Source organism: Schistocerca nitens, chromosome 6 (genome assembly GCF_023898315.1).
Source record: "Schistocerca nitens isolate TAMUIC-IGC-003100 chromosome 6, iqSchNite1.1, whole genome shotgun sequence".
Lineage (NCBI taxonomy): Eukaryota > Metazoa > Arthropoda > Insecta > Orthoptera > Acrididae > Schistocerca > Schistocerca nitens.
The window spans coordinates 241,444,440-241,471,303 of NC_064619.1; the positions used below are offsets into that span (position 1 = coordinate 241,444,440).

The following is a 26,864-nucleotide window of genomic DNA, read 5'->3' on the forward strand; positions in this document are numbered from 1 at the left end:
TTTGCTAACAGGGTCCACTACGCTATATGGAAGACGAATCTTGCACAGAAACAAAAGAAACGACGGCCGTGCCCCTAGAAAGCCTAACAGTACCTCTGATGTTCACAGTAAATATAAACGAGCTGTCAGACAGGACCAGTGTATATTAACGATAAACTCGTTCAGGGAGCCTCCACTCGCGCGTGGAGAAGCAGTGGTAGCAGTTGCGTCCGGCCCATACAAAGAGAGAGTACAATCGGTTAATTTGAATTCCAACCGTACATTCAGACACAACGTGAATTACGAATGCAATGAGAACAATTACGGGTCGACTGCGTGCGTATTAAGTGTGCTGAAAAAGTTAATACAAAAATTGGCCCTGTTACATGAATTTTATTCGAGATCCCATTCAAAACAATATGTTGAGAAAGTGTGGGATCATCGGATAATAAGGTCAGAATGAATTTGGGATACTCGCAAAGCATGTTGTTAAGAGAATCTCAAAAGAAAAGAAAAGCCGTTTTGCTCCGTGGCCACGTTGTCGTGCAACAACACGTTTTTGCTCAGTGCCTTCGAGTTGACGCCACAGTGTAGTATGCCACAATCGGAAGAGACTCTAGTCTTCACAGCATGGAAGCAGCAGGAGATATCAGCAACGCCTCCCTTGTAAGGTTGGCTGTGCAGTCTATGTTTCAGGGACGCAGGCACTCTAGCTAGGCGATAAAATTAGCGGATAAACGGTCTCCAACCCACTCGTACACACAGTTTTTCGTCTCGTCTATGCGTATCAATCGCTCGTGAAGATTAGCGCAGAAGTCTGCCGCCATGTTAGCTTACAGCGTGTTCTAATCTACATCAGCTTGATGTCGGACGTGCCGAGTTTAATGACGATACCAATTAGGTCTTATCACGAGAAGTTGTACTCGATTACCGCGGATTTCGTGACCACGTACAGCCACAGTCTGCGCTGCTAGCCGACTGCCAGGCGGTTTTGACAAGCTTGCCGCACACGCTACCCTTTGCAATTAGTCTCGATTACTCTCACGGTCAACCAACGTCTCTGCTCTTTTTCTCAGAGTAGTTTTACGCGCCCTTTGCCCAGTTAGAACTCTCGAGAGGATGGGACGAACTTGTTCATTAATCACTTGTACTCTTCTTTATATAAATTCTTTTTGACCTGGAGAACAGGCTATCAACTATCACCACTGACAATCCTACATTGTCGATTGGTGTTTTTTCCACATATTAAATGCCACATCTATTTCTTTTCGTCTTATTGAGACAATTTACCGAAATTGGTTGAATTTTTGTCTGTTACTTGTTTGTGATCTTCCTCCTGTCCCTAATTCTACATACACTTCTCGGCTGAAAGACCTGCTACAGATCCCGATCTCCTACGCTGCCACGGTTATCGAGACAGGTAAATCTTTCCAGGCAAGAAAATAGTTATCTGAAGGTAGAGGCAGGAAGTAACGTTTAGAGGTGAAGATCCGTTGTCACCTTCACTAATATATCATGAATGGGATTTCACCATTTCTTTTAATTTAATTTCTAATTGGTCCTATAGGCCCATGACAAAACTTTATACACGCTACGAGCAGTACTATAAGACTGTTTACCAGCGCTGCCGTTGGCTACGGGTAATTAAAGTGTTTGGACGGTCATAATGAACTTGCAAATAGACTTCCAGAAAATTTCCTCTTAGTAATATGAATGGTAGATTTCTTTAAATGCAGATAAAATAACAAAGAGAAAGAAGCGGACAATGTCTGATTAAAAGATTAGTGGTGAACAACTGGAGAACGTTACGTTGTGTAAGTAAATTGAGGTAATATTAATTGTACGTGACATATTTGTAACGAAAGGGGAAACTAAAATTTTCTAACTTCGAACAACCGGCGTTTCTCAGCCACTATCAGGGGAGCGTAAACACTTCAGCATCGTTACTCGGTCAGGAAGACAGCAATCTTAGCACTGTTGAATGTGACTGCCAGTGAACTCAGCACAAAATGGTTAGAAGAATGCATACCGAACTGCCTTTATGACTGTCGTAACGCTATAAAAGAGACACTAGGTAGGACGCAACGTCGCCTAGCAGGGGTCTGACTGACCAGAAAAGATAATGTAACAAATTTGTGAAGCAAATGTAGAGGAAATGAAGACCACTTGTAACGCCGGAAATGCATATCCTCCTATTTCCATCTATTGTACTGTAAATTTTTTCCTTATTTTGTTACCTGAATATATGACATTTCTGTGCCTTTACATATTGTAATTGTTTTACTATTTGTATATATATATATATATATATATATATATATATATATATATATATATGCATTTATGCCGATGTATAATTGGTTTGTTTCGTAAATATTATTCGTATTTTTACGCTGGGTCTTGCCTAGGGAAAACTGCTATCGAACGATTACATCGATGGGTCGTGTGAAGAATGAAAGTGTGTAGGATCTTTGGTAGTGTTAACTCTGCCGCGTGGAGCGCGGGTAGTGAGAGGGGGTCTGGCGGGAGTAGACAGTGGAGCAGGTGTTGTGTGAAGCTCCCGCGAGTTGCCGCGCTTTCGGGGTTTGGCAGCACGTAATTGCGCTCGACTTGCGATGATAGTTTCTGGCATGGTGTCGCGGACGGGAAGCATTAGCTGGCGCACATCAAGAGCCCGTTTCGTCTGGTGACCGTGTCGAGAAGAAGGCGCGCCAACATCCAGCTTCTGCAACAGCGACGGCCGACAATGAGTGACTGTCGCCACCTCCTCGATCGACGGCTTCAAACCTTCAATCAACCAACAAGGAAGACTAAAAGCACGTAAAGTTTCAGAACTGTATGGCAGACCTCAGCTTTTCAAATTGTTCCATTTGCCTCGCAAAATTACAGCAACTTAGCATGAACCTTTGTTGCTCATTGTCCCAATTGCATTACCAAGCAGGGTCCCTTCCTTTTCCGAAATGAACCTGAGTGTCGTTGAAATTCAGACGCCAGCATTAAAGTACGAGGGCAGTTCAATAAGTAATGCAACACATTTTTTCTGAAACAGGGGTTGTTTTATTCAGCATTGAAATACACCAGGTTATTCCCCAATCTTTTAGCTACACAACACTATTTTTCAACGTAATCTCCATTCAATGCTACGGCCTTACGCCACCTTGAAATGAGGGCCTGTATGCCTGCACGGTACCATTCCACTGGTCGATGTCGGAGCCAACGTCGTACTGCATCAATAACTTCTTCATCATCTGCGTAGTGCGTCCCACGGATTGCGTCCTTCATTGGGCCAAACATATGGAAATCCGACGGTGCGAGATCGGGGCTGTAGGGTGCATGAGGAAGAACAGTCCACTTAAGTTTTGTGAGTTCCTCTCATATGCGAAGACTTGTGTGAGGTCTTGCGTTGTCATGAAGAAGGAGAAGTTCGTTCAGATTTTTGTGCCTACGAACACGCTGAAGTCGTTTCTTCAATTTCTGAAGAGTAGCACAATACACTTCAGAGTTGATCGTTTGACCATGGGGAAGGACATCGAACAGAATAACCCCTTCAGCGTCCCAGAAGACTGTAACCATGACTTTACCGGCTGAGGGTATGGCTTTAAACTTTTTCTTGGTAGGGGAGTGGGTGTGGTGCCACTCCATTGATTGCCGTTTTGTTTCAGGTTCGAAGTGATGAACCCATGTTTCATCGCCTGTAACAATCTTTGACAAGAAATTTTCACCCTCAGCCACATGACAAGCTAGCAATTCCGCACAGATGGTTCTCCTTTGCTCTTTATGGTGTTCGGTTAAACAATGAGGGACCCAGCGGGAACAAACCTTTGAATATCCCAACTGGTGAACAATTGTGACAGCACTACCAACAGAGATGTCAAGTTGAGCACTGAGTTGTTTGATGGTGATCCGTTGATCATCTCGAACGAGTGTGTTCGCACGCTCCGCCATTGCAGGAGTCACAGCTGTGCACGGCCGGCCCGCACGCGGGATATCAGACAGTCTTGCTTGACCTTGCGGCGATGATGACACACGCTTTGCCCAACGACTCACCGTGCTTTTGTCCACTGCCAGATCACCGTAGACATTCTGCAAGCGCCTATGAATATCTGAGATGCCCTGGTTTTCCGCCAAAAGAAACTCGATCACTGCCCGTTGTTTGCAACGCACATCCGTTACAGACGCCATTTTAACAGCTCCCTACAGCGCTGCCACCTGTCGGAAGTCAATGAAACTATACGAGACGAAGCGGAAATGTTTGAAAATAATCCACAAGAAATTTTCGGTTTTTTCAACCAAAATTGGCCGAGAAAAAAAATGTGTTGCATTACTTATTGAACTGCCCTCGTACAATCATTGCATTTCACTGCTTTAATTTCAAAGTTCAGTTTAAGTATTCATAGCTGGCTACAATATTTAGATTACACAAGCACAAATTAAGAGTGCGAGTTTTGTTACCGTATTTTAGCTTACCTGTGACTGCAGCTCAGCTTGGTACGTACTAAATTTTACTATTGTTAATTGTTCAGAATCATTAAATTCAAGTTCAAAGTTAAATCTCTTATTTCTAAATTGCGTAGATTCAAGTAGCTTTTGAAATGATTGTTGAGGTAGTCCAAGACTAACCGTATTTTACTGAATTTCGATGTGCTTCAGAAAGAAAGCTCACTATTAACTTCAGTCACTAAATTAACTTTCGATTTTCCGGTTTTATTAATTCTTTTGCTAAATTAAGTGTAGCGAAATTTATTACTTCTGACAAACTTTCAGTTTTCACACTACACGTGTCAACCTTCAGTTGCCACGCTTCTAGTGCTAATTATATGTGTAATAACCTTTCTTTTTCAGTTATTATAGTAATTGTCCATAGGACTGGCGACCATAATTTTCCCCAAATCTCAAATATCTAATTACCGCTAGTTAATTGTTAACGTAACGGCCGCACATTTACTTTTTTTTTATTAACTTTACCCATTTTCAAAATTAATTTCCACCAGTTTCATTTGCATTTTTCCTTTCATTTAGATGTAACCCTTTCCTCCCTCTTTACCGACAGATTAACTTCGGTGACGATTGCTATTCCCAAATTTCCATTAGGTACACGCGGTTTAATTTTTCACTGTCATTAAGGTCGATAAGTGAGGGGGAGGTTACACGTGGCGACCTCGTGACAGGACAATCTTCAGATTTGAGGTTGTTCTGGACACGAATTTTGCATTGTGCAAATCTCGTAACAAAGTACTGGTTACGAAATGGTCGATACGTCAGCGAGAAATCCTAATTAGATTTGAGATTTGGCATTTATATTGAAAATTATTAAAATGAGTGAAGGCAACAATTACAAAAATTTGGTAGACTTGGATACGGAACAATCGGTCGAACAGTGGGAAACGCGCACCGCGGTACCCATTGTTCAGGGGCAGGCGGCTAGCATGAAAGACGCGACCGCCGAAACGCAACAAAGAGCAGAAATGGAATTGCAAACTTTAGAAAATGTTTCGGAATCGGAAGTGAAAATCAAATCGGTATCCCATGATGACGAATACGGGGGGACAATTAAAGAGGAAGCCGCTACGGAAGTAAAACCGGTAGTTTCCGGGAATTTAACTGATTTATTGAATGTTTTGATTAACGAAATCAGGAGCCAATCTGTAGAAATTAAAGCTCTGTCTGCCAAGCAAGATGATCAGGCTGCCAAGCAAGAAGCTCAGGCTGCCAAGCAAGAAGCTCAGGCTGCCAAGCAAGAAGCTCAGGCTGCCAAGCAAGAAGCTCAGGCTGAAAAAATTGAACGAATGCTAGACAATCAGAACAAAGCTATTAATGTTGTTAACAACAATGTTGAAGTTGTTAACACAAAAGTTGATAAAATCAAAGACGATATTGTCGTGATTAATACCGAAATCGGTAATCTTAAACAGGAAATGATAGGCGTTCAGGCGGAAATTGCGAGCATAAATACTCGTTTTGATTCCGAAATTAGCAGAATCGAGAAAAGTGTAGGAGACGCAGTTGCTCCGATCATCGAGAATAAGGTGACGGAACAAATTCAATTAGTGAGAAAAGAGGATCAACAGAAGGTGGAAACTTTAAAGGCTTTAGTATCCGAAGTAGATACCAAAGTGAGGAAGCAGGCTAATACCTGCGAAGAGAAAAAGAGGGAAGTGGAAACGCTTGCGACAACCACTTGCCAAGTGATTACGAGAGTGTCGGAATTAGAAACGAAACTTGACGAAAAACAGAGCTATGTGCCAATCTGTGCACATAGTTCGGAATTGTTGACGAAAGAGGAGCGGTTCGACCCCTTGAAAAAAGGCGGTATACACGCGACGGATTTCATTAAAAATTGTGAAAGAGTTTTACCCAGATCATGGACTAATGAGAGAAAAATTAATGCGGTTATTGACGTGTTGGCTGGTGATGCCAAGCGTTGGGGCTTAAACCTCAACATTACGAACCTGACTTTTGACGAGTTTAAGAATTTGTTTCTGGATGAATACTGGTCAGATCAAAAACAGCAAAGTGTCTGGCGCGAATTTGTCCTACCGAGGCCTTTCGATGCGAATTCGCGCGGCTCGATGAAGGAGTTTTGTGAGGGCTGGGTCCGCAACTTGGAATATTTGCGTGATCGCCGCACGGAATCCGAAATAGTCTGGGAACTCTACAAGAAGCTTCCAGATGATACAAAACGCTACGTAGGAAGCAATTACGGGACAATCAATGATTTCCTGGAAAGAGTTGAGGACGAGGACAATTGGCGCAATAATCGCGATACTGGTAGAGGCCGTGGTAACAACAACGGGTACCACAGCAACCACAACAATCATAACTATGGGAATAATGCATACCGCAATCTTGGCAGCAATAACAATAGTGGTTCGGGCCGTAATGACAATCGATACAATGCAAATAATAACAGGAATGACGGAAACCAGTATCATACTAGCGTGATACGAGCTTCGCAGAATAGTAATAACGCCAGAGTGTGTGATCAGCCGCCTCAGCAGCATCAGGGGAGCGTATCTGCTGGGACGAGACAGGGAAACCATTAGCCGCGCCGGTGAGGGGCCGACCGGGCGTGGAGAAATTTTGGCGGCCCAATAACAGTAGAAAACCGAGGTGTAGTCGTTATGAGAATTCCGTATGGAATAATCAACGGCGGGAGAGTGTGCCAGTGTTAGGAGAAAGGAGTGCGCCCACTAGTAGTAGATCAGCTGTAGACACGGCAGTAGAAAATACATTCACTGCCAGTGAGAACAATTTAAGTAGTGTTCCGGAAATCGATTATAAAGTGGCAGCTGTAATACCCACAGCGGAACTGGAGATTGGGTTTAAGAATGATTCGCAAGTGTTGAGAGAAGATCAAATGTCGGATAAAACGTCCGTCATCGAGCGAGGGGATGCAGAGAGGGATGAGGTCTGGTTAAGGCAGTTCGGTCGCTTATACGACGAACTAAGAGATTATAGGGGCCTGTATGGGAGAAGTGTTTATGGGGAGCGCGGACAGGATTTGCCGCGTTTCGTCCCACAGGAAGATAGTATTTGTGAAGTGATAGAAAGTTCTGGCCCTAACCGGCAGACTTTACTAGAAATAGTTGATGTTAATGGGGAGCATGAGCAAGATTCGTCGTGTTTCGTCCCGCAGGAGTTGGATGTTGAAGTAGTAACGGAAAGTTCTGGCCCTAACCGGCAGACTTTACCGAAAGTTATAGTGGTAGAAGTAGCCGACCCATCCGACGCAAACCTCCAGTTTAAACATTGCGAAAGTATTGAGGAGAAAGATTACGAGAATTTTAGTGATAGCCGGACACGATTGGTAGAAAAGCATGTGGATTACAGCGTGTATGAGGTTAGAGCTGACGATGGCAGTGTGGGTTGCGCAGATCCAGAGGAAGTAATTGCAGATACTACTGGGCACATTCCTCCAGGTAGATTGGCAGATGAGATCGATCGGACCAAAGAGGAATCAACGAAGGTGACAATTAGTGAATCGATAGCAAAGCAACACTCACTAGTTGACGAGTTACAGGATAAGGTTTCGGTATTGGAGGCGAAGCTACAGACTAAGCCTCAGGACAAACGTGTTGAAATTAAAACTGTATGTGAACAGAGGCTGAAAAAGCCGCCAGATAAGCCGGATTTAGGATCAAAGCCGGATGGTTTTTTCTGGAATGACCTGAAAATAGACGAGGATTTACTGTGGGAAAATAAAGAAACAGTCGAGGACAGGTGTAGACAGATAGTAGTGTCTGTTAATATGCACGGCCTACCACTAAACGTGTTGATTGACACCGGTGCAGAATTGAGTGCTGTATCTGGAAAAATATTTAAGTTACTGAAAGACAGACCTGGTATCGTAGTTATGCCAGTAACAGGAGTGAAAATTGTCGGTGCTACTGGGAAGGCCAGTAAACCGGTCACAAAACAGGTTTTTGTCAACTTCGAGATATGTGGGGCACGATTTGAACAAGAGTTTGTCGTCGTGCCAGACTTAACTACGGAAGTAATTATCGGGTTAGATTGGCTATTAAAGTACCGTGCAGTGATTAATTGCGAAAGCAAAACTTTGACATGTACGTCACAAGATAAAACAATAGTAGTTAGTTTTGACGAGGCAGGAGACGGTGTCCATAGGCAATACCAGCCTATACACATTGTTAACTGGCCGGATGCCATTGACTTAGGTATGAATTTGAACTACTGTAACGTAAGGAATCTCGGCATTGACAATAGTGTAGAAAGTGAATTGGAAGAGGTAATCAAATTCCCTCCACGGATTGACATTAGTATTGGTGTGAAAAAAGATCGTTTGCGAGAAGTAATGAAGCTAAAAGCCGATGCCCGCATACGTGGTCATGACGCTAAAGCGCGTTTTGCTAAGTTTGCAATCGGAGACTTAGTACTTGTAAAAGCTCATGAGAAATCGAGCGAGATAGACAATGAAATCTCTAAATTTAAGTTTGTTTATAATGGACCATATAAAGTCATTGGTATACCTCACACAAATGCTTATTGCTTAGAGTATCCAAGCTCTGGAAAACGATTAGGTATACGGAATATTGTAGACTTGAAATTGTACCAACCTAGAATTGATTAATACCACAGAATGGGTAATTTGTACAGTATGTGAATATAGAGTGTAAGATTTAAACGATTTGCTAGATTGTCATGCTTTTGCCTGACCAGGAGGACATTAAAGAAGTTGTAATTAATAAGTAATTAACTTGTACTAAATGATTTAACAGAGAGTGATTATTTATCAATTGAAAAATCCAAGCTGCTAGTTTAAGTTTTCAGCTGAGTCGCAGTAGATTAAGTAATGTAAATATGATTTTGTAACTAGCTGTAAGATTTCATGAATATGTGTTTTACTAGTCGTTGCCGATGTACTTAGACGCTGTTTTAAGTTTCAGGCTAGTACATGCGTGTGATGATGGACAGTGTTGAGTTATCCACTGTGATAGTGTTAATGGACTCCTTGAGATTACTCGGGAGTGAGTTTTTCCCAAAGAATTCAGTGAAGCGGACTTTCTGGAAATGCCGTTAGACAGGCGAGTGAGATCAAGCGTGCCGCACAGGCGGCCGCAACAATACTGACGAGGCGGAGCCGCTGTCGGCTCTTGTGCCGCCGTAGGCTCTCCGTGCCGCTCTCGGCATTCTTTGTACTTGCGGGTACGAAAGGCGGAATAGTTTTTCTTCCCGGACAGCTGATGTGAAAGAATTCTGCTGTCAATATTTATGTTTTTTTCGATCTACTGAATATTATTTTCTTGTTTAGCGTTAAGTGGAATCTCATGACGAGATAATAATTATGAAAAGGTTATATAAAATGTGTATTCTATGTAATTAATAATTAATTTGCGTATTTTGATCTACCTGTTTTTATGACCATGTACTCTGATTGATTTTGTAAATAGTATTTCATTTCTTATAGTGTTACGAATTTTAATGATTTTGGAATAGCTAAACAATTTTCTATGCTTTCTATGAATTTTAATATGTTGTCAACCTGTTTTATTTGTGCAAGATGACAGAGTGGAATAAGATTAGGACTGTATCCACTCAATTTTTATGGTCTAAAAATTGATTTATGCTTAATTAGACGAATGCTAAATTTTGATGATGTTTTGAGCATATGCATTTCCGCTGTTTCTTTTTTGGGACATTTTCTGAGTCTGTTTGGGTTACACGAACATCCTCAGACAATGTGGGGCACGTGTAACGCCGGAAATGCATATCCTCCTATTTCCATCTATTGTACTGTAAATTTTTTCCTTATTTTGTTACCTGAATATATGACATTTCTGTGCCTTTACATATTGTAATTGTTTTACTATTTGTATATATATATATATATATATATATATATATATATATATATATATATATATATATATGCATTTATGCCGATGTATAATTGGTTTGTTTCGTAAATATTATTCGTATTTTTACGCTGGGTCTTGCCTAGGGAAAACTGCTATCGAACGATTACATCGATGGGTCGTGTGAAGAATGAAAGTGTGTAGGATCTTTGGTAGTGTTAACTCTGCCGCGTGGAGCGCGGGTAGTGAGAGGGGGTCTGGCGGGAGTAGCGAGTGGAGCAGGTGTTGTGTGAAGCTCCCGCGAGTTGCCGCGCTTTCGGGGTTTGGCAGCACGTAATTGCGCTCGACTTGCGATGATAGTTTCTGGCATGGTGTCGCGGACGGGAAGCATTAGCTGGCGCACATCAAGAGCCCGTTTCGTCTGGTGACCGTGTCGAGAAGAAGGCGCGCCAACATCCAGCTTCTGCAAAAGCGACGGCCGACAATGAGTGACTGTCGCCACCTCCTCGATCGACGGCTTCAAACCTTCAATCAACCAACAAGGAAGACTAAAAGCACGTAAAGTTTCAGAACTGTATGGCAGACCTCAGCTTTTCAAATTGTTCCATTTGCCTCGCAAAATTACAGCAACTTAGCATGAACCTTTGTTGCTCATTGTCCCAATTGCATTACCAAGCAGGGTCCCTTCCTTTTCCGAAATGAACCCGAGTGTCGTTGAAATTCAGACGCCAGCATTAAAGTAGAATCATTGCATTTCACTGCTTTAATTTCAAAGTTCAGTTTAAGTATTCATAGCTGGCTACAATATTTAGATTACACAAGCACAAATTAAGAGTGCGAGTTTTGTTACCGTATTTTAGCTTACCTGTGACTGCAGCTCAGCTTGGTACGTACTAAATTTTACTATTGTTAATTGTTCAGAATCATTAAATTCAAGTTCAAAGTTAAATCTCTTATTTCTAAATTGCGTAGATTCAAGTAGCTTTTGAAATGATTGTTGAGGTAGTCCAAGACTAACCGTATTTTACTGAATTTCGATGTGCTTCAGAAAGAAAGCTCACTATTAACTTCAGTCACTAAATTAACTTTCGATTTTCCGGTTTTATTAATTCTTTTGCTAAATTAAGTGTAGCGAAATTTATTACTTCTGACAAACTTTCAGTTTTCACACTACACGTGTCAACCTTCAGTTGCCACGCTTCTAGTGCTAATTATATGTGTAATAACCTTTCTTTTTCAGTTATTATAGTAATTGTCCATAGGACTGGCGACCATAATTTTCCCCAAATCTCAAATATCTAATTACCGCTAGTTAATTGTTAACGTAACGGCCGCACATTTACTTTCTTTATTAACTTTACCCCTTTTCAAAATAAATTTCCACCAGTTTCATTTGCATTTTTCCTTTCATTTAGATGTAACCCTTTCCTCCCTCTTTACCGACAGATTAACTTCGGTGACGATTGCTATTCCCAAATTTCCATTAGGTACACGCGGTTTAATTTTTCACTGTCATTAAGGTCGATAAGTGAGGGGGAGGTTACACACTGATGACTCGAGAAGAGCAGAATCGATTTGGGCATTACGAATGACGTCGTGGACCAGAGCCTCTCGTCGACGACATAAGTACTCCATCCCGCACTAGCCTAGAGCACTCGATCTGTAGGATCGGTGACGTTCGTGTTGCTCGCACTCTTATACACTACTGGCCATTAAAATTGCTACACCAAGAAGAAATTCAGATGATAAACGGGTATTCATTGGACAAATATATTATACTAGAACTGACGTATGATTAATTTTCACGTAATTTGTATGCATAGATCCTGAGAAATCAGTACCCGAACACGATACCACACATATCATCAAGAGTAGTGACTGGCGTACTGTGACGAGCCAGTTGCTCGGCCACCGTTGACCAGACGTTTTCAGTTGGTGAGATATCTGGAGAATGTGCTGGCAGGGCAGCAGTCGAACGTTTTCAGTATCCAGAAAGGCGCGTACAGGACCTGCAACATGCGGTCGTGCATTATCCTTCTGAAATGTAGGGTTTCGCAGGGATCGAATGAAGGGTAGAGCCACGGGTCGTAACATATCTGAAATGTAACGTCCACTGTTCAAAGTGCCATCCATGCGAACAAGAGGTGACCGAGACGTGTAACCAATGGCACCCCATGCCATCACGCCGGGTGATACGCCAGTATGGCGATGACGAATACACGCTTCCAATGTGCGTTCACCGCGAAATCGCCAAACACGGATGCGACCATCATAATCTTGTAAAACAGCACCTGAATTCATCCGAAAAAATTTGCCATTCGTGCACCCAGGTTCGTCGTTGAGTACACCATCGCAGCCGCTCCGTATGTGATGCAGCGTCAAGAGTAACCGCAGCTATGGTCTCCGAGCTGATAGTCCATGCTGCTGCAAACGTCGTTGAACTGTTCGTGCAGATGGTTATTGTCTTGCAAACGTCGCCATCTTTTGACTCAGGGATCGAGACGTGGCTGCACGATCCGTTACAGCCATGCGGATAAGTTGCCTGTCATGGCGACTGCTAGTGATACGATGCCGTTGGTATCCAGCACGGCATTCCGTATTACCCGCCTGAACCCACCGATTCCATATTCTGCTACCAGTCATTGGATCTCGACCAACGCGAGCAGCAATGTCGCGATACGATAAACCGCAATCGCGATAGACTACAATCCGACCTTTATCAAAGTCGGAAACGTGATGGTACGCCTTTCTCCTCCTTACACGAGGCATCATAACAATCTTTCACCAGGCAACGCCGGTCAACTGCTGTTTGTGTATGAGAAATCGGTTGGAAACTTTCCTTATGTCAGGACGTTGTAGGTGTCGCCACCGGCGTCTACCCTGTGTGAATGCTCTGAAAAGCTAATCATTTGCATATCACAGCATCTTCTTCCTGCCGGTTAAATTTCGCGTCTGTAGCACGTCATCTTCGTGGTGTAGCAATTTTAATGGCCAGTAGTGTACTATGTGAACATTAACTTGATTTTCAAAGCATTATTTCTGAATATAGAGTTTCACTTGAATTTTGTCAGAAGTCGAAACTTCCTGGCAGATTAAAACTGTGTGCCCGACCGAGACTCGAACTCGGGACCTTTGCCTTTCGCGGGCAAGTGCTCTACCAACTGAGCTACCGAAGCACGACTCACGCCCGGTACTCACAGCTTTACTTCTGCCAGTAGAGCACTTGCCCGCGAAAGGCAAAGGTCCCGAGTTCGAGTCTCGGTCGGGCACACAGTTTTAATCTGCCAGGAAGTTTCATATCAGCGCACACTCCGCTGCAGAGTGAAAATCTCATTCTGGAAACATCCCCCAGGCTGTGGCTAAGCCATGTCTCCGCAATATCCTTTCTTTCAGGAGTGCTAGTTCTGCAAGTTTCGCAGGAGAGCTTCTGTAAAGTTTGGAAGGTAGGAGACGAGGTACCGGCAGAAGTAAAGCTGTGAGTACCGGGCGTGAGTCGTGCTTCGGTAGCTCAGATGGTAGAGCACTTGCCCGCGATAGGCAAAGGTCCCGAGTTCGAGTCTCGGTCGGGCACACAGTTTTAATCTGCCAGGAAGTTTCATATCAGCGCACACTCCGCTGCAGAGTGAAAATCTCATTCTGGAAACAGCCCCCAGGCTGTGGCTAAGCCATGTCTCCGCAATATCCTTTCTTTCAGGAGTGCTAGTTCTACAAGGTTCGCAGGAGAGCTTCTGTAAAGTTTGGAAGGTAGGAGACGAGGTACTGGCAGAAGTAAAGCTGTGAGTACCGGGCGTGAGTCGTGCTTCGGTAGCTCAGATGGTAGAGCACTTGCCCGCGAAAGGCAAAGGTCCCGAGTTCGAGTCTCGGTCGGGCACACAGTTTTAATCTGCCAGGAAGTTTCATATCAGCGCACACTCCGCTGCAGAGTGAAAATCTCATTCTTGTCAGAAGTCATTTGTTACCAGTTAAGATTCCCACCCTTCATTCAGTTTATTATGTACATACGAACTTTGCACTTTGTGTTACGAAATTTTTAGTAGTCTTTTCTTAATGTTGCTTTGCTGCTGTACGCTGGCATTGCTTTCGAGAAATCAGCAAAAATGTTTTTCAAGCCACGAGGTAAGTGAAAGTACAGTTTAGAGGCAGGAATTTTCTGTTAAGTTCAGTTGCGCATTTATTTAAGAAGTCAGGTTACATTCAGGGCTGCATTGCATTTTTATAGAAACAGTTAGCTTCAATTTGTAGACAGTATTGTGCAAATCATACTAAGTTTCTGTATAATTCAGTAAAGTGAGAGTTTTGCACAGTACACGAGTTAAAGATAGGAATTAGTTTGTTTGGTAATCATTTTTTGAGAAGTTTTGGTAGATAATCTTAGGAAGACTCACTCAGATAGAGAAATGCAGACATGCGGTTAAATTACAACCTGATAACAGATATCATAAAAATTCAAAGACGTGCAGTCAGGAGCGTAACAGGTCTGTAGAGCCCATACGAAAGTGTAAGAGATATGCTCGGGGAAATCAAATGTGAATCTTTGGAAGAAACATCACGTAGTTCTCGCGAGGCCCTGTCGAGTAAATCTGGAAAGCTTGTATTCGAAGAATGTGCGACCATTGTGCTGCCATCGCCACACATCTTGCGTAGGGATCATGAGAGTAACATAACGGAGATTAGGGTGCGTGCTGCGGCATACAGAAAGTCATTCTACCCATGCTCAGTACGCGAACACAACGGGAAAGAAAATCGATAATATTGGTACTATGTATCCTCTGCAATGCAATGTACGGTGACTTGCTGACAAGCTTCAAATGGCTCTGAGCACTATGGGACTTAACATCTGTGGTCATCAGTCCCCTAGAACTTAGAACTACTTAAACCTAACTAACCTCAGGACATCACACACATCATGCCCGAGTCAGGATTCGAACCTGCGACCGCAGCGGTAACGCGGTTCCAGACTGAAGCGCCTAGAACCGCACGGCCAAACCGGCCGCCTGCTGACAAGGGGAATACCCCATCGCACTTCCCCCCCCCCCCCCAGCCCTCAGGCCCAGTGGATAGCCCGTCAGAAACTGAACATGGACCATGCATGAAAATAGGAAGAAGGTGTACCTTTTCACAGTGCAACACCGTAACCACAGAACTACGACGTCGTCGCTATTCAATTTCGCTCGATGTTGCACATCTTGAGCTTGGACCGTTCATTGTTTCGATGTTGCTTCTTTTCTCCCAGTTCGGTACACCTTGTTCCTGTTTTCATTCTTTATTTATGTTCGGTTTTTGATGGGCTATCCACTGACCCATTTTACCACTAAACCTGGGGGGGGGGGGGGGAGGGGTCGATGGGGAGTATGCCAATATATGTGGAGAGCGATGTAATTCCATAATCGATTATCAATTAATGAAGCGATCTCAGACGCGACACCTAGCGACAGACCCTTTGACCGTAACCGAAATTATTATTGCGTAAATTCTATATTTCCATTTGTAAGTACAACATTGCTGACTACTTGCTGATTCTGTATGCACCATAGAACCCTTCCTAAATTGTGTTTTAGGTTTCTGTAAGAAATTCATACTTCGAAACAATTGAATTCATCGGCCTATTTTTGCTGCCATGAACTGAGGTTCTATACAAAAATCATAATAGAATAACAGGTTTCGTGAGAAACCTACTAATTTCTCCAATTCCAAAACTGTGTCACGTATTAACAGAAGAAGATGTGTTTCAAAAGTAACATTAATTCAACTAAGACTAGAGTGCAAAAGATAATGTTTTACACATACAACTGCAACCAAACCGTAAAAGGTCAATTAATATTAACAAAATATTAATCATAATATTAAGTGCTGCATAAATTCGGAAATATTACAGACTCGCGAAATCTAAGACCAGTTTCGGAAACAGCACAAAAATTTCTTTAAGATCAGACGTTTTACATATCTTTTCACAGCTGTTTTTAATTGAGAAAAAATTTTATTTTGCTAAAACGGCAGAACGAGTTGTGGAAGGAATAGTTGACTCAGATATAGTTGCTACTGCATTAATAAACAGTACGACTAATTTAACATACAAAAGAAAAATTCTTTTATGTTAAAATTAATATAAATTAGCAATCCGGCAGCTTAATTCTACTATGTTCTTTTTTTTTTATTCTTGGGGACCAAACTGCTTAGGTAATCGTTGCCTAGAGTTACACACTACTTAAACTAACTTATGCTAAGAACAACACACACACTCATGCCCGAGGGAGGACTCGAACCTCCGGCGGGAGGGGCCGCGCAGTCCGTAACAGGACGCCTCAAACCGCGCGGCCACTCCGCGTGGCTGAAATACATATTCATACATCGTTTGCGTGACCTCACACCCCTTAAACTGGTGGGGAGAGGTGTGTTTATATATACATTGTGACCCAAAAGTCCATTAACATTCGAAAATTAAATAGTTCATGCAATGTCGTAGATAGTGAGATAAAAATTGACGCAGGTGCTTGAAATGCCATGTGGTTTTATTGAAAGCAAGAAAAATTGCACAAAATGACCGACAGGTGATGCTTCATGAGATAGAAAAGCAATAATTAGCATATAGCAAATGCTCAACATATCGGCCGACCGTCATTTATCAACAATGCCAGCATCACTAATGACTTCGGGCGATCGTAGTAGAGTCGCGACTTCAGGTAACCCCACAGCCAATAATCACATGCAATCAGGACGGGGGGACATGGGCGCCCGAGCATGAAGGACGTGGCGGCTCAGCACGCGATGCTCACCAAACGATGTGCGCAGGAGATGTTTCATACGTTTAACAATATGAGATTGAGCACCATCCTGCATAAAAGGTGTACCTTCTAGCAGCTGTTTATCAGTCAGGCTTAGGGATTATCTGATTCCTTCTCTCGCTACAGCTCATCTTATACACGAATCTCATGCGGAGTCACTGACTTGTTACTATCCAGCACGATCTGTTGGCCAGTGTTTGCACTCGTTTTTAGTTTCAATAAAGTCGCATGTCATTTTAGACATGTGTGTCAATTTTTATCTTCCTACCCGCATTATTCCGTGAATTAGTGCATTATCAAATGTTGACAGACTTCCGGTGCATTGTGAGTGGGTATTGAGGTAGGTAGGTGAGACAGGCAGTATTTGTATTTTTGTGAAAGCCTTCCAACAAGAGACTGACAACAGTGTAAAAACGTGGCCGATTACTGTTGTTATTGTGAACTCTGCGAACTGTCTTTACGAAATATACTGAGGTGACAAAGGTCATGAGGTAGCGGTATGCACGTATACAGATGGACGTAGTATCGCTTGCAGAAGGTACAAAAGAGCAGTGATTTGACGGAGCTGTCATTTGTAGGTGATTAATGTGATTGTGGCCGCACGACGCGAATTAACAGACTTTGAGCGCGGATTGGTAGTTGGAGCTAGACACACAGCACAATCCATTTCCGAAATCGTTAGGTAATTCAGTATTCCGAGGTCCACAGTGTCAAAAGTATGCCGAGAATATCAAATTTCAGGCATTACCTCTCACCATGGACAACGCACTTTCCGACGGCCTTCACTTAACGTACGAGAGCAGCGGCTTTAGCGTAGAGTTGTCAGTGCTAACAGACAGGCAACAATGTGTGAAATAGCCGCAGAAATTAATATGGAACGTATGACGAACGTATCCGTTAGGATCGTGCGGTGAAATCTGGCGTTAATGGGCTGTGGAAGGAGACGACCGACGCTAACAGCACAACATCGCCTGCAGCGCCTCTCGTGGGCTCGTGACCATATAGGTTGGACCCTAGAAAACTGGAGAGGCGTTTCCTGATCAGATGAGTTCCGATTTCAGTTGGCAAGAGCTGATGGAAGCGTTCGAGTGTTACTTAGTAACACTGATCAGTCTCGCGTTAACCGCTATGATGTGGAACTTGTCACATGCATAAGAAACGCACACATGAATCAAGGTTCCTTTTTTTAAAACACTTAAAATTTTTATTGCCTACCCCATTCCCTTAAATGGCACAAAATGCGTATATTATATCTACAGATTTATTTATTTCTATTCAAGGATTCTCCTATGGTATAGAAGCAGTTGTCAAGAAGATATGATGTCAATTTATTTTTGAAACTATTACTGCTGTCTGTCAGACATTTTATTTCATCTGGTAATTTATTCAAAAGTTTTGAAGCAGCATATTTTACCCCTTTCTGTGACAAAGACAAGGTTAAGTAGAGGATAGCCGGCCGAAGTGGCCGTGCGGTTAAAGGCGCTGCAGCCTGGAACCGCGAGACCGCTACGGTCGCAGGTTCGAATCCTGCCTCGGGCATGGATGTTTGTGATGTCATTAGGTTAGTTAGGTTTACCTAGTTCTAAGTTCTAGGGGACTAATGACCTCAGCAGTTGAGTCCCATAGTGCTCAGAACCATTTTTTTTAGTAGAGGATAGAGTAAATCTATCTTTCTTCTGGGATTATAATCATCAATGTCACTGTTGTTTTTTAACTGCTCCATGTTGTTGAGAACAGACCCTACGAAACGATGCACCCAAGTTGCCAACGAGGCATTGTGCAAGCTGGTCGTGGCTCCATAATTGTGTGTGCTGAGTTAACATGGAATTGACTGAGTCCTCTGGTCCAACTGAACCGAACATTGACTGGAAATGGCTATGTTCGACTACTTGGAGACTATTTGCAGCCATTCGTGGACTTCATGATTCCAAACAACGATGGAATTATTTGGATGACAATGGGCCATGTTCCTGAGCCACAATTGTTCGCGACTGGTTTCAAGAACATTCTGGGCAATTCGAGCGAATAATTTGGCCACTCAGATCGACCGACATGAATCCCATCGAACTTCTGTGGGACACAATCGAGAGGTCACTTCGTTGACAATATCCTACACCGACAACTCTTTCCCAATTATGGATGGCAGATTTCAAGAAGAATATAATAATTCCAATACCAAAGAAAGCAGGTGTTGACAGATGTGAAAATTACCGAACTATCAGTTTAATAAGTCACGGCTGCAAAATACTAACGCGAATCCTATACAGACGCATGGAAAAACTGGTAGAAGCCGACCTCAGGGAAGATCAGTTTGGATTCCGTAGAAATGTTGGAACACGTGAGGCAATACTGACCCTATGACTTACCTTAGAAGATAGTTTAAGGAAAGCCAAGCCTACGTTTCTAGCATTTGTAGACTTAGAGAAAGCTTCTGACAATGTTGACTGAAATACTCTCCTTCAAATTCTGAAGGTGGCAGGGGAAAATACAGGGAGCGAAAGGCTATTTACAATTTGAATAGAAACCAGATGGCAGTTATAAGAGTCGAGGGACATGAAAGGGAAGCAGTGGTTGGGAAGGGAGTGAGACAGGGTTGTAGCCTATCCCTGATGTTATTCAATCTGTATATTGAGCAAGCAGTAAAGGAAACAAAAGAAAAATTCGGAGTAGGCATTAAAATCCATGGAGAAGAAATGAAAACTTTGAGGTTCGCCGATGAAATTGTAATTCTGTCAGAGACAGCAAAGCACCTGGAAGAGCAGATGAACGGAATGGACAGTGTATCGAAAGGAGGATATAAGATGAACATCAACAAAAGCAAAACGAGAATAATGGAATGTAGTCGAATTACATCGGGTGAAGCTGAGGGAATTAGATTAGGTAATGAGACACTTGAAGTTGTAGATGAGTTTTGCTGTTTGGGGAGCAAAATAACTGATGACGGTCGAAATAGAGAGGTTTTAAAATGTAGACTGGCAATGGCAAGGAAAGCGTTTCTGAAGAAGAGAAGTTTTATAACATCAAGTATAGATTTAAGTGTCAGGAAGTCGTTTCTGAAAGTATTTGTATGGAGTGTAGCCATGTATAGAAGTGAAACATGGACGATAAATAGTTTGGACAAGAGGAGAATAGAAGCTTTCGAAATGGGGTGCTACAGAAGAATGCTGAAGATTAGATGGGCAGATCACATAAGTAATGGGGAATTATTGAATAGAATTGGGGAGAAGAGAAATTTGTGGCACAACTTGACTAGAAGAAGGGATCGGTTGGTAGGACATGTTCTGAGGCATCAAGGGATCACCAATTTAGTATTGGAGAGCAGCGTGGAGGGTAAAAATCGTAGAGGGAGACCAAGAGATGAATACACTAAGCAGATTCAGAAGGATGTAGGTTGCAGTAGGTACTTGGAGATGAAGAAGCTTGCAAGGGATGGAGTAGAATGGAGAGCTGCATCAAACCAGTCTCAGGACTGAAGACCACAACAACAACAACAATGAATACACCTTGGCTCAATTTTTTCTTCAGAGGACTTCTAGCGACTTGTGGAGTCCATGTCACGTCGAGTTCCTGCACTACGCGGGGGAAGGAGGTCCGACACGATATTAGGAGGTATCCTTTGAGTTTTATAATCTCGGTGTAAACTTCTTATACGAATACATAGTTCTGACTTATTAATAGTTACCTAGCACAAGTGAATTGAGGGTCCAAAATCCTACAATGGACAGCAGCCACTTTAATTAATCGTCTTGTATAAATGGTAGCTGTACGTTGGATTTGTGACGACAGTTGAATGAGAGTGATTATTTAATTTTTTACTGATCACGAGTTTAGAAAAGGCCACAAGTGTTGGATGTAGGAAGTCGTTTTACGAGAGAAACGTGGTGAATCTGGACGAAGCGTAGTGGTCTGCCGAGTTTCTGCTCGCGTCACGCCTGCGGCAGAGCGCAGCAAATGGCGAGTTGAGCCGGCGGCCGTGTCGGCTGGGCTGGTATTGAGGTCTCGTGCTGGACGTGTGGCCACGCCTCCAGCAGACCAGCCGCTGCACTGGCCTCTCGCTGGTCCAAGGCCGGGGCCCACGAGAAATACGAGCCAAGCATCGAACTTGTGACGTCACACTGCTCGGCTTTTGTGCCACACTTCTCAAACGCTCGGCTCGGTGGAGGGCCCACGGGAAATCAATACGCAATCGAAAAGGTATTCACTAAAGGTCTTAATTTCGTCGTGTGCTGCGGATTTAAATGCGCATTCGTGAATTATTAAACTCGTCTGAGATAGTTATTCGCTCCCCGCCGGAGAGTACTCGGAAGGCCTGCAGTGTCACGTGCTGTGACGTAAACGCCGCGGCCTTTCTCGTGGACCTCGTCCAAGACGAACGCACTACCATTGGGTTGTTGTTCTCACCGGCTATCGCGCGTTAAAACACAGTCACACGGCGATTTCTCAGCGTCCCTAAGGTAACTGATAAGGCGTCTATATCGTAACACGCTGATTCACAACTGGATATCGAACAAGTTTGTGACGCAGTTGACACTCTCTTACTGCTCTTCATTGATGAGGTCACTCACTGTCCCTGAGCAGTTAAACGTACTCCACAGCCCACCGTGTGATACGTGTGGCAGAGGGTGCTTTGTGCAACTACTAGTCATTTTCTTTCCTGTTCCACCTGTAAATAGAGCGAGGGAAAAACGACCCTCTACGTGCCTCCGAACGAACCCTAATTTCTCTTATTTTCGTAGTCCATATGGGAAATGTACGTTCTGCAGTCAACAACGTTTGTTCAAGGCAGCTAACGGCATCTGTATACTTGTAGAAATGCTTGATAAACACTGTGCTGTCACAATATATTTATTCATACCGGTTTCCGATCATAGACCAAAAAGAGAGTGGAAACAGTGTAGTAACGTGGCCGATGGCTGTTGTTATTGTGAACTCTGCGAACTGTGCTGACGAAGTAAACTTCGTTTATGAATACATGGCTCTGACTCGCGAACAGAGCAAGGGAAAAATGATTGTCGTATGCCTCCTTAGGAGCCCTAATTTCTCTTATGTTAGTGATCCTCATGCAAAATGTATACGTTGGTGGCGGTCCAATCGTTCTGCAGTCACTTTTTTTTCAGGCAGCTGTCAACAGCATCGATATATGCTTGTCCTGCCTGAGCAATGATGGGCTGCACTTACTCCTCTTACATGTTTTCATGTTTCCAACGTTGTTTTCTAATTGGCTACGCCGGTATTACGGCGCCAAGTATAAATGGCGTATACTTTCCTGGTTACATAGCATTTATCTCATGTGAAGTTGTCGCAATAGGTATTTTTCCACTGTGAAGATGGTCCATGATCCAAACCAGTAGACAGTAAATGTATTGTAAGACGCACAGTGTGTATCATACATTTCTCCAAATCATTCAGTCGACTCGAAATGCTGGTTCCCTAAATGTTCTCAATAATGTTCTTCGGAAACAATATCGCCTTCCCTTTAGGGATTACGAGTTGCCGAAACACCTCCGCAATTTTTGCGTGTTGATCAAACCTACCGGTAGCAAATCTACCATCCTGCTCATGAAATGCTTCGATGTCATTTTTTAATCTGACCTGGTGCGCAACGAAACACTCGAGCAATACTCAAGAATGAAGAATGAGAACATGGTCCAAGTAGTTTGTATTCATTTTATTATCCGTGCAACTGGCCAACTTCAAACGTGGATCATTTCGAAGTACATATTTTAAGCTTTTCACGTTTATGTGCTTGGAAATGACCCAAGGATGCCGGCCGAAGTGGCCGCGCGGTTCTGGCGCTGCAGTCTGGAACCGCGAGACCGCTACGGTCGCAGGTTCGAATCCTGCCTCGGGCATGGATGTGTGTGATGTCCTTAGGTTAGTTAGGTTTAACTAGTTCTAAGTTCTAGGGGACTAATAACCTCAGCAGTTGAGTCCCATAGTGCTCAGAGCCATTTTTGACCCAAGGATGAAGTTGGCCAATTGCATGAGTAATAAAAGGAATATAGCCTGTTGGACCATGTTTTCATTCTCGAAACACGTTGAGGCTGTCGGTCTGCACAGAAATAAAATATTAAAAACTCAAGAATGGATCGCACTAATGTTGTATCGCAGTCTCATTTGCAGATGAACTACACTTGCCTAAAATTCTCCCGCTAAGTCCAAGTCAACCATTTACCTTACTTACTACAGTCTTTACATGCTCGTTCCATTTCATGTCGCTTTGCAACGTTACGCTTAGGTATTTGTCATCCAGTACACTACAAATACTCTGTTCGAACATTATGGATCGTTTTTCCTACTCATCTGTATTAACCTACGTTTTTTCTATACTCAGAGCACGCTGCTATTCATCACACCAACTAGAAATTTTGTCTAAGTCACCTCGTATCTTCCCACAATCACTCAACGACGAGACCTTCCCGTACGACACAGCATTATCAGCAAACAGCCGCAATTGCTGCTCACCCTGGCCGGCCGCGGTGGTCTCGCGGTTCTAGGCGCGCAGTCAGGAACCGTGCGACTGCTACGGTCGCAGGTTCGAATCCTGCCTCGGGCATGGATGTGTGTGATGTCATTAGGTTAGTTAGGTTTAAGTAGTTCTAAGTTCTAGGGGACTAATGACCACAGCAGTTGAGTCCCATAGTGCTCAGAGCCATTTGAACCATTTTGCTCACCCTGTCCGTCGGATCCTTTATGTATACAGGGTGTTACAAAAAGGTACTGTCAAACTTGCAGGAAACATTCCTCACACACAAAGAAAGAAAATATGTTATGTGGACATGTGTCCGGAAACGCTTAATTTCCATGTTAGAGCTCATTTTATTACTTCTCTTCAAATCACATTAATCAAGGAATGGAAACACACAGCAACATAACGTACCACCGTGACTTCAAAACACTTTGTTACAGGAAATGTTCAAAATGTCCTCCGTTAGCGAGGATACATGCATCCACCCTCCGTCGCATGGAATCCCTGATCGCTGATGCAGCCCTGGAGAATGGCGTATTGTATCACAGCCGTCCACAATACGAGCACGAAGAGTCTCTACATTTGGTACCGGGGTTGCGTAGACAAGAGCTTTCAAATGCCCCCATAAATGAAAGTCAAGAGGGTTGAGGTCAGGAGAGCGTGGAGGCCATGGAATTGGTCCGCCTCTACCAATCCATCGGTCACCGAATCTGTTGTCGAGAAGCGTACGAACACTTCGACTGAAATGTGCAGGAGCTCCATCGTGCATGAACCACATGTTGTGTCGTACTTGTAAAGGCACATGTTCTAGCAGCACAGGTAGAGTATCCCGTATGAAATCATGATAACGTGCTCCATTGAGCGTCGGTGGAAGAACATGGGGCCCAATCAAGACATCACCAACAATGCCTGCCCAAACGTTCACAGAAAATCTGTGTTGATGACGTGATTGCACAATTGCGTGCGGATTCTCGTCAGCCCACACATGTTGATTGTGAAAATTTACAATTTGATCACGTTGGAATGAAGCCTCATCCGTAAAGAGAACATTTGCACTGAAATGAGGATTGACACATTGTTGGATGAACCATTCGCAGAAGTGTACCCGTGGAGGCCAATCAGCTGCTGATAGTGCCTGCACACGCTGTACATGGTACGGAAACAACTGGATCTCCCGTAGCACTCTCCATACAGAGACGTGGTCAACGTTACCTTGTACAGCAGCAACTTCTCTGACGCTGACATTAGGGTTATCGTCAACTGCACGAAGAATTGCCTCGTCCATTGCAGGTGTCCTCGTCGTTCTAAGTCTTCCCCAGTCGCGAGTCATAGGCTGGAATGTTCCGTGCTCCCTAAGGCGCCGATCAATTGCTTCAAACGTCTTCCTGTCGATACACCTTCGTTCTGGAAATCTGTCTCGATACAAACGTACCGCGCCACGGCTATTGCCCCGTGCTAATCCATACATCAAATGGGCATCTGCCAACTCCGCATTTGTAAACATTGCACTGACTGCAAAACCACGTTCGTGATGAACACTAACCTGTTGATGCTACGTACTGATGTGCTTGATGCCAGTACTGTAGAGCAATGAGTCACATGTCAACACAAGCAGCGAAGTCAACATTACCGTCCTTCAACTGGGTCAACTGGCGGTGAATCGAGAAAGTACAGTACATACTGACGAAACTAAAATGAGCTCTAACTTGGAAACTAAGCGTTTCCGGACACATGTCCACATAACATCGTTTCTTTCTTTGTGTGTGAGGAATGTTTCCTGAAAGTTTGGCCGTACCTTTTTGTAACACCCTGTATAGAGAATAAGAGCGATCCTATCACACTTCCCTGAGGCATTCTTGAAGAAACCCTTGTCTTTGGTGAATACTCGCCGTCGCGGACAACGTACTGAGTTCTGTTACTAAATAAGTCTTCGAGCCTCTCACATATCTGCGAACCTATTCCGTGTGCTCGGACCTCCGTTAATAGCTTACAGTGGAGCACCATGTCGAGCGCTTCTCTTAAATCTAGGAATAAGGAATCTGCCTGTTGCCCCTCGTCTATGGTTACAAGACACCATATGAGAAAAGGGCAAGCTGAGTTTCGCATTACTGATGCTTTCTAAAAGTACGCTGATTTCCGAACAAAAGCCTCTCAGTCTCAAGGAAATTTATTATATTCGAATTGAGAATATGTTCAAGAATTCTGCAGCATATCTATATTAAGGATTTTGGTCTGTAATTTTGGGGGTCCGTTTCCTTAATCCTTCTTATATATATGACTTAACGCTGGGCTAGAGAATTGCGATGAATTCAAGTTAAGTACGGGGCCAAGGCCGTAGAATACTCTCTGTAAAATCGAATTTGGGTTCCACCCGTCTGGCGACCTATTTTCTACTACTTCAGTTGCTTCTCTGCGCCAGGGATGCTTGTCATTCAGCCGGCCGTGGTGGCCGAGCGGTTCTAGGCGCTTCAGTCCGGAACCGCGCGACTGTGCTACGGTCAAACGACGGTATGTTCGTACGATGGTCCTGCGTGAACGATCTCTTAAAAGCGAAATTTAAAACTTTGGCTTTCCTTTTGCTGTCTGCTACTGCCACACTAGACTGCTCAACGAGTGACGAATGACTTCGACCCGCTTCGCTGAAATATGGCGCTGATAGTGGCCGTATATTTCGGGCATCGATCTTTTATTACAGACGTACGAATCTCTGCTATCTTTTGCCTGTCGCCATTCGTGAGTTCTCTTTTAAACCGAGAGTGCAACAGTCTTTTCTTCGTCAGCATTTCGCGATTTTTGTAATTAAACCACGGTGGGTCTTTTCTATCCTTAATCGACATATTCGGCACATACTTCTCCAAGGTACGATTAGTAATTCTTTTAAATGTCGGCCATAATTCCTCTACGTCCATTGTACTGGAACTAAATGATGTCAATTCACTGTCTAAGTGAGATGCTAACAACTGCTTATCTCCTAATTCTAGCAAAAATACTCGCCTAGTCTTCTTGATTTACTAACTGTAGCACCATCGTCGCTATTTTATCACTGTCACTACGCTCCTACTGACACTGTCGATAAGGTCAGGCCTGTTTATAGCCGTAAGGTCTAAAATACACTCCTGGAAATGGAAAAAAGAACACATTGACACCGGTGTGTCAGACCCACCATACTTGCTCCTGACACTGCGAGAGGGCTGTACAAGCAATGATCACACGCACGGCACAGCGGACACACCAGGAACCGCGGTGTTGGCCGTCGAATGGCGCTAGCTGCGCAGCATTTGTGCACCGCCGCCGTCAGTGTCAGCCAGTTTGCCGTGGCAT

General features: G+C 43.5%; 1 protein-coding gene across 2 annotated transcripts in view; it reads right to left on the reverse strand.

The window, feature by feature from the left end:
• Positions 1-26,864, reverse strand: part of LOC126262292 (glycerophosphocholine phosphodiesterase GPCPD1-like) — a 271,804-nt gene that overhangs the window by 200,847 nt on the left and 44,093 nt on the right. The window lies entirely within an intron of this gene.